General features: G+C 37.9%; 1 long non-coding RNA gene across 3 annotated transcripts in view; it reads left to right on the forward strand.

Annotated features, from left to right (window-relative positions):
- LOC108534106 (uncharacterized) overlaps positions 1-12,022 on the forward strand; it is an 81,726-nt gene that overhangs the window by 18,460 nt on the left and 51,244 nt on the right. Inside the window, exon 3 of one of the 3 annotated variants that reach the window (XR_001886885.1) lies at positions 10,110-10,329. The exons of 1 other annotated variant lie outside the window; for it this stretch is intronic. This is a non-coding gene — a long non-coding RNA (uncharacterized LOC108534106). The remainder of the gene's footprint in view (positions 1-10,109; positions 10,330-12,022) is intronic. One more of the 3 variants, XR_001886887.1, reaches the window with a different exon arrangement.

The following is a 12,022-nucleotide window of genomic DNA, read 5'->3' on the forward strand; positions in this document are numbered from 1 at the left end:
ATGTAGAGACTCAATCTGAACCTAACTGGCTTGTTATCCCTTCCCATTTCAATATACTAAAAATTTAATTTATAGTATATGCAACTTTTTAAAAACCCATATACTTCTTTCACATAATGTAACCCTAAAATTCATTAATGATTGTGATATATGAATCTTACCAGCTGGAAAAACAAATGAGGTCAAACGTTTTGTCATTTTTTTTAAGCCTTCTTCAATTTTCCCTATCTTTCCCTATCTTCTGGCTCATCTTAATACCTTTCTGTAGTTGACCTTCTTTTATTACATATTGGAACAAATACCATATCTCCAAAATTATATGCAAGCCAGTCACTGGATTGTCTTTTCAATCAGGCACCTATAAAGCATCTATGTATATAATAATCATCTTCAGATCAAAGGCAATGTGTTATGAGTTGAATAATTATAATGTTATCACTTTAGTAGCTTGGAAATACCATTCCCATGACCTTAAATATTGTTCTTCAAAGAAATAACGAAATTGTTGGAAAGCCAGTGCAATCATACGTGCTTAAGCGTGGAATGCTCATTCAATTAGAGATAACATTTGCATGTCTTTTCAAGTAAGCCACCAGCTTCAGACACAGAATACCTTGCTGGCACTAATTCATCCTTGTAAGATCTAAGATAGCTAAAATTCCCACCTTGTAGTTTTCAAATAGAATCTGGCACAATAAAATCAAGGCTTTGTATGTTAAAAAAAAAATTTCATATTGAAATTCTTTTTTTAATCGTCCAAGAAGTCCTAATCCTATTCACACCTTCAATGAGGTGAATAGCTCATTTATATTCCCACATGCTTTCCAGTTTATGATCTAGTCACTATTTCTGGAAAGTGTCCCTTGCAATGCTCAGGTAGGTTAACACCAGTGCGTTTTCATGTATTAAAATAATATAGAGGAGGAGCTACAGATTAGGAAACAGAGGATGTTGTCCTCACCTAGCTGTGATTCCTATAAGCTCCCAGGCATAGATTTCAGAATGCTTATTTTGTTTTATTGAATTTCCAAGTTCACCAGTACCACATGTTTAATGAATAAGAATGCCTATCAATTCAACAATTACCTATCCAGTGTTTGTGAAAGGCACTTGTGGAAATAGAGAAGCAGAAGATATAATGGTTATCCTCAAAGAATTTATAATCTATTCTAGGAGGAAAGGTTTGCATATGATAGTCATATTCATTGCCATTTATTTATTCATTTGAATATTAATTGAGTGCCTATTAACTTTAAGGTTCAGCTCCAAGAACCCAAGTGATGTATTTGGGAGCAAGATAGGCAAAATCTGACCAATGAGTTACATAATCAAAACATTTTAATTTGGGGGTTTCAACAGAGGCAGAAATCACTATTTTTTGGAAATGTTCTTAATTTTGAAGTTTGGTTAAGTTTTGAGACCTGGAGTTGGGTTAGAAAGGACTTTTTATGTGTAAGTAAAAGGCAAGAACAACAGCACAGAGACAAGAACTCTTCAGTGCTAACTGGGGTTAAGAAAGGGGAATATCTGATTCCATGCTTCTTGCTAACATCAATTGCCTGGTGTCAAGAGTAAGATAAACAGGGCTCTAAAGGAAGCCCTGAGAACTCTGATTCAAGTAAATTCTCCTTCTCCCATGTCACTGTACTCACTGGGGTCAAAATTGATTCTTATACACTTGGAGTAAGACTGACAATTACTTGTCCTTAAAATCATAATATAAGACTGAATTCAAGACTTCAAGACTTCCATTCCTTCCAGACCCCACACTCAGCACCATTATCTGCTTTGAGACCATCAAGACTAATCTCATTATGCCCTTTATTTCTGCTTATCTCAGTCACCATAACAAGAGGCAGTCTCCCAGTCACTATGTATCTCTCATACTGTATTTCCAAAAGTGCTCTGCAAATCCTGTTCTATACTAATTTCTTACCTTCCACCAACTTCTAAAGACTTTCCTCTGTCTTCAGAGACTTAAAATGCCTAAAACCTAGCTCTTACAACCTGAAGACATGAATTTACCTGTAACTATTTTAAGTCTAACCTCTTTTATTTTTGATGGTTTTACACCTTTAAGCCTGGAGGTGAGTTAGGTATCTTCCTTGTTCTTTACTAATGCTTTGGACCATTTTGTATCTGTCTCCAAACTTCCACCAGCTTGGACTCTTGTATCATTGTATATATACCTCCCACGACATGTCCAATTAGTCATCTAGTGATACTCAAATCATTTTCTTTCTTTCTGTAAAGATTTTACTTCCTGGCTCACTGTAACTATTCTTTATATCATTCTTTTCTCAATTCATAGTGATTTCAATGTTCACATGAAAGGCGGTTTCATTCATTATTTTGTCATCTCAGTTCCTTGACCTTCTTTTCTCCTGTACACTGATTGTCCACTCTCATAACCACACATTCCAATACCCATATTTTAAAATGCCACTACTAATAATCCATATTAGAAACAATTCAATTTCCAACCTTCTCTGGTACCCTGATTTTAATAATTCTTTAACTCACAAGAACCTACAATCCATCAATTCTATTAACTATTCACTCTTCCTTACACCCTCTGAGTCCTTACTTGCTTTACATCTCATGAACAATCATTATAATCTCACACCTGCATACACTATTAATTCCCTCATTTTGTTTTTGCTTTATTGTGCTTGCTTGGCAAAACATCTATCCAGAGTAAATTTAATTCTTCATTTACTTACTTCCTATACCCAGAGAAAATTAAATACACTTCATCATGAATTCAAGGCACTTATTAATGCTGATTGCTAATTGTATTAAAGTTCTTTAATCCATTTGGTTTTAAAATAGAGACAGAGTCCCGCTCTGTTGCCCAGGCTGCAGTCCAGTGGCATGATCTTGGCACACTGCCAACCTCTGCCGCCCGGGTTCAAGCGATTCTCTTGTCTCACCCTCCCAAGTAGCTGGGACTACAGGTGCATGCCACCGTGTCCTGCTAATTTTTTTGTATTTTTCATCGAGACGGGGTATTGCCATGTTTGCCAGGCTGTTCTCAAACTCCTGACCTCAGGTGATCTTTCCGCCTCGGCCTCCCAAAGTGCTGGGATTACAGGCATAAGTCACCGTGCCCGACCTCTAATCCATTCTTTTTCAGTCTTCTTATTATATCTTCTCTCTCTTCAAGTTTCCACCACCTTTTTCCCATCCTCACTCTCAGCTGGTGATCTTGCTCCTTATTTTATAAAAGAGTAAATAGATGAAATAAAAAAATAACATTCACAAGCTCTACTACCCTATTTCCATTTCCCCTATAATCTGAATTCTTACATTTTTTATCTGCCTTTCAATTAGCATAGATGAGTTCTCTAAAGGTAGGCCTAACTTCAAGCCCTCCATTTCAGACTAGATCCCTCTTGCATATTCAAAGACATCATTTCAGCAACCCTATTTCTCCTGTTTATTAATTTCTCCCTTTTTGTTGGCTCATTATCAACATATAGACATGTTGCTCTTTTTTATCTTAAGATAAAATATAAAAACAAACCTTTTTTCCTCTTGTCTTTTACTTCCCCCTCTAGAAACTGTTTGATTTCTTTGCTTTTATAACAAAGCCACTCCAAAAATTTGTCTCAAGTTTCTCCTTCCCTTTCTTTTCAATCTACTTCAAAAGGCTACTTCTCCTACTCTACCTAAACTGCTTTAGTAGTTCTCTTTGAATTGCTCATGGCTTTGTATTGTTGAATCAAGCTGTCATTTTAAGACCTCATGTTACTTACCCATGCATTTCACAGAGTTTGTCCTGCCTTCCTTCATGTAACATTTTCTTCATCTGGTTTCCATCTTGTTCTTTTATCAACTTCACTCACCTTCTGTCTCACATATCTTTGTTGTTTTCTCCGTATCTTCTCTTCCATCTGAAGCATTCCATGGTTCAGCCTTTGAATCTCCTCCCTTCTCTATTAATACTCCCTTGATGAATTTGTTTAGTTACACTTAGCCAAATATAAATATAATTGAAATGATAATAATTACCAAATTAATACCTCCAGCTCAGGCATCTGCCTTCAATTCCAGAATATTATATCTATCTTCTTACTTAATAGAGACAATTGGCTGTCAATAGGTAGATCTATGGCATATCGGAACAAAACTTCTGATATACTCCCAATATCATCCTTAAAAGTGCTCTCATAGTTTTTCCAATCTCATTTGTTGGCAACAGCTATAAACTGAATTGTATCCCCCCAAAATTCATATGTTGAAATTGTAACTCTCAGTGTGACTGTACTTGGAAATAAGACCGTTAGAAGGTATTGGAGGAAATTCTATATGAAGACACAGCAGGAAAGAAGCTGCCTACAAGCTAGAGAGAGATCCCTCATCTGGAATTGAATCAGCCAGCATCTTGCTCTTGGATTTGTAATCTCCAGAACTGTGAAAAAATAAATTTATGTTGTTTAAGCTACCCAGTCTATGATTTTTTTTTTTTATACTTTAAGTTCTAGGGTACATGTGCATAACGTGCAGGTGTGTTACATATGTATACTTGTGCCATGTTGGTGTGCTGCACCCATCAACTTGTCAGCACCCATCAATTCGTCATTTATATCAGGTATAACTACCAATGCAATCCCTCCCCCCTCATTTATATCAGGTATAACTCCCAATGTATCTTCTCTTCCATCTGAAGCATTCCATGGTTCAGCCTTTGAATCTCCTCCCTTCTCTATTAATACTCCCTTGATGAATTTGTTTAGTTACACTCATTCAAATATAAATATAATTGAAATGATAATATTTCACTTATTATTCACTCCCCCCTCCCCATGATAGGCCCCGATGTGTGATGTTCCCCTTCCCGAGTCCAAGTGATCTCATTGTTCAGTTCCCACCTATGAGTGAGAACATGCGGTGTTTGGTTTTCTGTTCTTGTGATAGTTTGCTAAGAATGATGGTTTCCAGCTGCATCCATGTCCCTACAAAGGACGCAAACTCATCCTTTTTTATGGCTGCATAGTATTCCATGGTGTATATGTGCCACATTTTCTTAATCCAGTCTGTCACAGATGGACATTTGGGTTGATTCCAAGTCTTTGCTATTGTGAATAGTGCCGCAATAAACATACGTGTGCATGTGTCTTTGTAGTAGAATAATTTATAATCCTTTGGGTATATACCCAGTAGTGGGATGGCTGGGTCATATGGTACATCTAGTTCTAGATCCTTGAGGAATTGCCATACTGTTTTCCATAATGGTTGAACTAGTTTACAATCCCACCAACAGTGTAAAAGTGTTCCTATTTCTCCACATCCTCTCCAACACCTGTTGTTTCCTGACTTCTTAATGATTGCCATTCTAACTGGTGTGAGATGGTATCTCATTGTGGTTTTGATTTGCATTTCTCTGATGGCGAGTGATGATGAGCATTTTTTCATGTGTCTGTTGGCTGTATGAATATCTTCTTTTGAGAAATGTCTGTTCATATCCTTTGCCCACTTTTTGATGGGGTTCAGTCTATGATATTTTGTCCTGGCAGCCTGAGCAGACTAATAGTTACTTAATCCTTTCAATTATCAGTCAAAAATTCTGGAGTCATTTTTACCTACTCTGTTGCCTACCCAACAATCCAGTCATTGAGCAAATATTAATGGCTCTGCCTTCAAAATGTATCTAGAACCTATTTCTCATAGCTCCACCACCACTCCCATCCTGGTCCAGCAGCCATCAATTTTGACCTTGATTACTTGCATTAGTATCTCAACTAGTTTCCTGTTTCCACTCTCTGTTATCATCAAAGGCAGCTATAGTGTTTCTTTTAAATGTGAGATTATATCACTCTTTTGCTCAAAGCCTCTGGTAGTTGTTCATCTTAATAAAGATAAAGCTAAAAATTTAAAGGCCATATAAAATATTGTTTCCTGGTATTAATAGCCCCCAGACCTTATTTTTTGCTTTCTGTATAGCTTATTTGGCACCAGTCATGTTGCTTTATTGTGATAGCCTTAATGTTCCAGCTGTTCTTGATCTTTGCCATGAGGAGAAGAAATTAGATTAATTAGAAACAGGAAGACTAGTTTGCAGACCATTACATACCCAATATAAATCAGACATCATAAAGCTCCGAAAGGATAAGTTTGGATAAAAAGAAAGTACCATTTTTAAAAAACCAAGTAAAATAATAGGAAAGAAACAATCGAATAGTGGAGATAAAGAAGAGGAGTTGAAGATAGTGCTGAGATTTGTAGCTTGGGCAGCTGAGTGGATGATAGATGCTAATCGAGAGGGGATCAGGAGGCAGAGACTGTGGAGGTGGGGGGAAAAGATAACAGATAACACTCCTTTTCAAACATGTAGCATTTGAGATGTTTCCATGGTATTTACGCGGACATGTTCAGTTCAAAAGCAATTGAAAATGGAGATCTGCAGCTCAGAAATGAAGTGATAAATGTCAGAATGGTGTTTATCTTTTGTTCAGGGAAAATGGCTGGAAGGGAAAATGTGAGAGACTTCTGGCTTGTTGTAGTTCTTCGTCTGGGTAGCACCTGGTTACATGGTGTGTTCAATTTGAAAAGTTAACTGGATTGTGCATCTATGATTGTCCCCCTTTTCTTTTTTTCTTTTTTTATTTTAGGTTCGGGGGTACATATTCAGATTTGTTACATGGGTAAATTGTATGTCACTGAGGTTTTGTGTATGAATGATCCCGTCACCCAGAATAAATCGTTCTATGCCCTCCCATCCTTTTCTTAATGTCCATGCCAATAAAGGCTAGATGTTACAATATAATTCTTTTCATGTGGGGTTTTAATGGGAATTCAGTTTAAAAATTCCTGTGTGTTTAAATTTTAGAAAATAAATTTGATCTACTTCCTTTTACACTGAGGAGGTCCTCAGGTTAGAGGGCCTCCCCTTGGCCCCCTAGATATTGATATAATACCTCCCAAAGACAATCATGTAAACTTTTCAGACTTTTCAGGAAATGAAAATTCTAAATATAAATAGTGCTATTTTTTTCTGAAGTACTTTCTTTTACATTCAGCTGTCTTTTTCAGTCTTCTGGTGGAAAGAAAATATCTAGTATCCAGTATAATCCTCTGAGTCAGCTTGCTTTAGATTATGTATTAAAATACCTTAGTATATATGCCCATTTCTTTCAGGGGATTCCAACTTCTTCACATGCTTAGAGCCAATTTTTCCATGCCTAAGTTGTTATATGCAACTAAAATAAGTGTGTGTTAATTTTTCATGCATTTCACATTAAATCTAGATATAATTTTATAAATCCTAGATTCTTCACTTCCTAACTCTTTGACCTTGAGCAAAACACTTAATTCATCCAAGCCTCAGTTTTCTCATCTGTAAAAAGGGTCTAGCAATAGAACCAACCTCACAGAGCTGTTATTAATATCTAATATGATTCCATGATGATGTATAGCGCTTAGCACATATGAGCACTCACTAATTGTCAGCTATTATTGTTTCTGTTTTAAACTGTACATGGTAATTTTGAGAGTGCTTTAGATGTATAAGCTGGGCAAAACTTCAGTCTCTGTGATGTGGCCACATTATTCCTCTGATTTCATTTATTTATGAAGAGAGTACCCCTAGGAAAGGCCTGGTCCAATAGAACCACCACTGTTGTTACAGCAGGTCTTGCTTGAGGGAAAAATTCATACAGTCTCCTTGTTTTATTTTTAAAAAAGTTTGAGGGATGTGGCTTCCCAAGAGTCCCAGAATTATGTTTGAGAATCTTAGTTCCAACTATTTGTATGAAGTGAGCCTAAAGTCCTGTCTTTTGCCCTCATCTTGGTTTTAAAATTCGAGATCCTGTATTAAAAAGGCCAACACTGTCGTTCAGGGCAGTCTCTGAGTCCCTGTACATGTTCTCCTCCCTGGATTTTGTTTCCTTTTTGTTTTTGTGCTGGGGGTTTCCCTTACTAGTATTTTGCAACAAAGGCAATTATACATTTCAAAGTATATTTATTATAAGCAATTCATAATGTATCAGTTTCAAAAATTTTATATATATTTCCCATGCCCTTAAAAGTAGGCAAAATGGGACAGATATTTCATTTTATTTTAGCAGGCATGATCCTCTATTTTCATTCCTTTGATACCTTCTTGTGGAGGTTGGTTAATAGGAGTTTTAACCCAAATTTTATTTGCTTATAGTTTCTGCATACCACACAGTTATTTCATCAAAGCAAAAATTACAGGTCAAAGTTTATCAGTCGAGGACGACTTTATTCGAAACTATTACAATAGTCAAGTCTGCTGAAACAAATGGTGGGAGGATTTTTAACATTGGGGTGAGAAAAGTATTGGAGGATCTTGCCGGGAGGGCATTTGATCAATGGTATAGGTGGAGCACATTGCCTGATTCTTGAGTTTACAAATGTTTTTCTCTGTAATTGGACCATCTGTGTTTGCTAAGTGGTACTTATTGAAGTTAGGCTTCTACCCTCCCATAGAGACTGGAAGATGAGGGCACTATCTTCTTTGATGGTTCCCTTTTAAAGAGATGGCTCCCAGGTCCTTGAGAAAGACAGTCTTGGTTTTAAAGCTGACAAGAGGCTCCTATCATGGGGAGGGGGGAGGAGGGAGGGATTGCATTGGGGAGTTATACATGATATAAATGATGAATTGATGGGTGCTGACGAGTTGATGGGTGCAGCACACCAACATGGCATAAGTATACATATGTAACAAACCTGCACGTTATGCACATGTACCCTAGAACTTAAAGAAAAAAAAAAAAAAAAAAAAAAAAAAAAAAGACTCACATCTCAAAGGGGCAGAGAAATAATTTCCTATTGTAAGTTTTCTAAAGAAATGATGTAATAAAAGGGAGGTCGGAGGCCTAGAATCAGGAAGAAATCTGTCTAAAGTTTAATCAAGCTGAGGGGAACACGAAAGCCTTGGTCAATCTTATATTTAAATATTGCTCATTATTGGGGGCTTTTTAAAGGGACAAGCATGTGACTCTTTTAATCCATTTCCAAACATGTGTGGGACTGATAGAGCATGTGAAACTTTTAATCCAGTTCCAAAGATGTGTGGTACTGATAAAATGCATACAGGGAACAAATGAGTTCCAAAATGATTTATTGAACAAAAGCTGAAGAAGTAAAAATAAACACATTTAAAAAGTAAGAGAGTGAAAGCAGCAGAATTTTTAGAATGATCTAATTTCTGAAGAATTATGATAGCAAATTCTTGAGGCCATACTGGCAAAAGTTAGCAAGAGAAGTTTAATATTGAGCCATATTAGGACCTTGAAAAATGTTGAGAAATGTAAAATTAATTCATACCGTCCTGTAAGCATGAACTAGTCATTTTAAACTGGCTGTTTTCTATTTCTTATCTGAAATTAATCCCATTCTGTATAGCAGCCCCTAGCACCCCTTTCTTATTTTCCTGACAGTACATAATTGTATTTTAGAGGAAAACACATCTAGTTATGTGTTTTAGGTTCAGGGTAAAGCACATCTAGTTACATTTAAGGTCTCATTCATTATTATTACTACCTAGAATGCTTTTGTTCACCTTTTTTTTTTTTTGAGATGGAGTCTTGCTCTGTCACCCAGGCTGGAGTGCAGTGGCATGATATCAGCTCACTGCAACCTCTGCCACCGGGTTCAGCAATTCTGCCTCAGCCTCCTGAGTAGCTGGGATTACAGGTGTGTGCCACTACATCCAGCTCATTTTTGTATTTTTTAAAGTGGGGACAGGATTTCTCCATGTCATTCAGGCTGGTCTCGAACTTCTAACCTTGTGATCCTCCCACCTCGGCCTCCCAAAGGCGTGAGCTACTGCACCCGGACCACTTTTAACAACAACAACAACAACAACAACAACAACAACAACAACAACACCTTTATGTAGAATTTGAGAGGTAATATGTTCCAGAAATTCTTTCTTTGAAATAGTCTTAGGAATGCTCTTTTTATCTTAGAGTTTTAGATTATGGTTCTATAATCTAGTTCTTCATCAAGACAAATATATAGTGTATCTTAATGTCTACAAAATTCAATTTTCTTCTCCACAAATCTTCTTTATTAATAGTGAAATTGTGCCCTCATTTACATCTGAATTTAACTGAGGTTTAACTTTTGCTATCTTCCAGTCTAGAACAACAGCTTAAAATTTCTTGACTGTGGTTACCGTATTCTGGTTTGAGCTTGTATATACGCTGATTTCCCCCTCTGCAGTACCTTCTGGGTGAGTGTTTTCACACTCATAAGGCCATCAGACTCCCCTGTCTCCCTGAAGATCATATTAAGAATATAATTTCTGGCCGGGCGCGGTGGCTCATGCCTGTAATCTCAGCACTTTCGGAAGCCAAGGTGGGTGAATCACGAGGTCAAGAGATCCAGACCATCCTGGCCAACATGGTGAAACCCCGTCTCTACTAAAAATACAAAAATTAGCTGGGCTTGGTGGTGCGTGCCTGTAGTCCCAACTATTCAGGGGCTGAGGCAGGAGAATTGCTTGAACCTGGGAGGCAGAGGTTGCAGTGAGCCGAGGTCATACTACTACACTCTAGCCTGGCGACAGAGTGAGATTGCATCTCAAAAAAAAAAAAAAAAAAAGAATATAATTTCTATAGTGGTAGAGCTCAGTAATAATTATATTGAAAATTAAGCCAACTGATTATTATTCAACTATCTACTAAACTATCTTTTGCAATCACTATTCTAGAACTCTAAGCTTTCTGACAATGGGCTTAAGTATTAAGAAATTTGGATTCTAGTCCTGGCTTTGCCACCGTGTGTTCTGAATTTGGTCACATCCCATACCTCTGTATTCTGATATGTAAATTGGAAGAGTACCTGCTCTCTTTCACAGAATTGGAAATTCAAAATTTAGTCAAATCAGGAATAACTAGCTATTATGCATTGTATTTGGGCATATATAGAACACTTTTGAATTTTCTCGTCTAATTATTTGCAGTCATTAATTTACCTGTTTACCAAGGTGATTGAGATGAACTTTAGCATTGCTTTCACTATGAGGACGCAGTGTTAATGCCAATTGTAGGAGCACTGGCTGCCGTTATAGTAGCAGATAGTGCAGCAGAGGTGGTTCCAGATGAGGCTATATTTGTGGTGACCATAGTCATGGGACTGGTGGCTGCCACGAGGGCAGTGGTGATGGAGTTACTGTTAGATGTGATTGTTGCTGCTGTCCTTGTGATAGCTGGAGCACTAGAGCTTCCTTCAGGAGTGGCCTCATCCCCTGAGGTTGTAGCTTCAGTAATTGAAGAAGCAGGTTCAGCAGTGTAGGCAGCAGTAACTGTGATTGCGGTGGCAGTACCTGGTACAATCATACTGGCAGTAGTTGTGGCACCCAAGGCTTACGGTTGATTCCAACACTTGTGGAGGCTGCAATTGTTGCAGTGGTGGCTGCCATAGGAATTATGGTTCTAGGAAAAGCAGCTGTTGCAGTAGTAGCCATAGATGTGGTGCCTGCTTCTAAGGTTGTGAAGGCAACCAGAGGGTTGTGGCCTCAGCAGGTGGAGTTGTAGCTTCTCTGACTGGAGTGATGGCAACCTCAGTTGTGTGTCATCTGCTGTTTTAGTGATGATATTGCCCCTGAACTTGTAGCATCAGGGGTCAGGGTGGTAGTTGCACTGTTACTGATCAGTGTATCAGATTCAGCAGTGTAGGTAGAAGTACCTGGTATGGTGGTGGCAACACTTAATACAGTTGTGGCATCACCACCTGTACAGTTGTGGTACCGGAAGACGTGTTACCAGTTCCTGAAGGTATGGTAGTGACACTTGTGGTGTCATAAACCACTGGAGTTTTGGAGGCCTCTCCAGTTGCATGGTAGGTCCTAGAGATATTGTGACTGTAGTTGGAACAACTGTTGTCCTGGTAGCTGGAGATGTGGAGTCTGCTGCTGAGGATGTAGGGTTAGTTATGGGGGTTGTGGCAGAAAGTTCAGTTGTGGCATCTTTGGCCTGATTGGTGACAGCTTCAGTGATTGTGTCATTTGCTGGTTCAGAGGTAGTNTTTACCAGTTCCTGAAGGTATG

This window comes from Rhinopithecus bieti, unplaced genomic scaffold (genome assembly GCF_001698545.2).
Source record: "Rhinopithecus bieti isolate Rb0 unplaced genomic scaffold, ASM169854v2 scaffold_905, whole genome shotgun sequence".
NCBI lineage: Eukaryota > Metazoa > Chordata > Mammalia > Primates > Cercopithecidae > Rhinopithecus > Rhinopithecus bieti.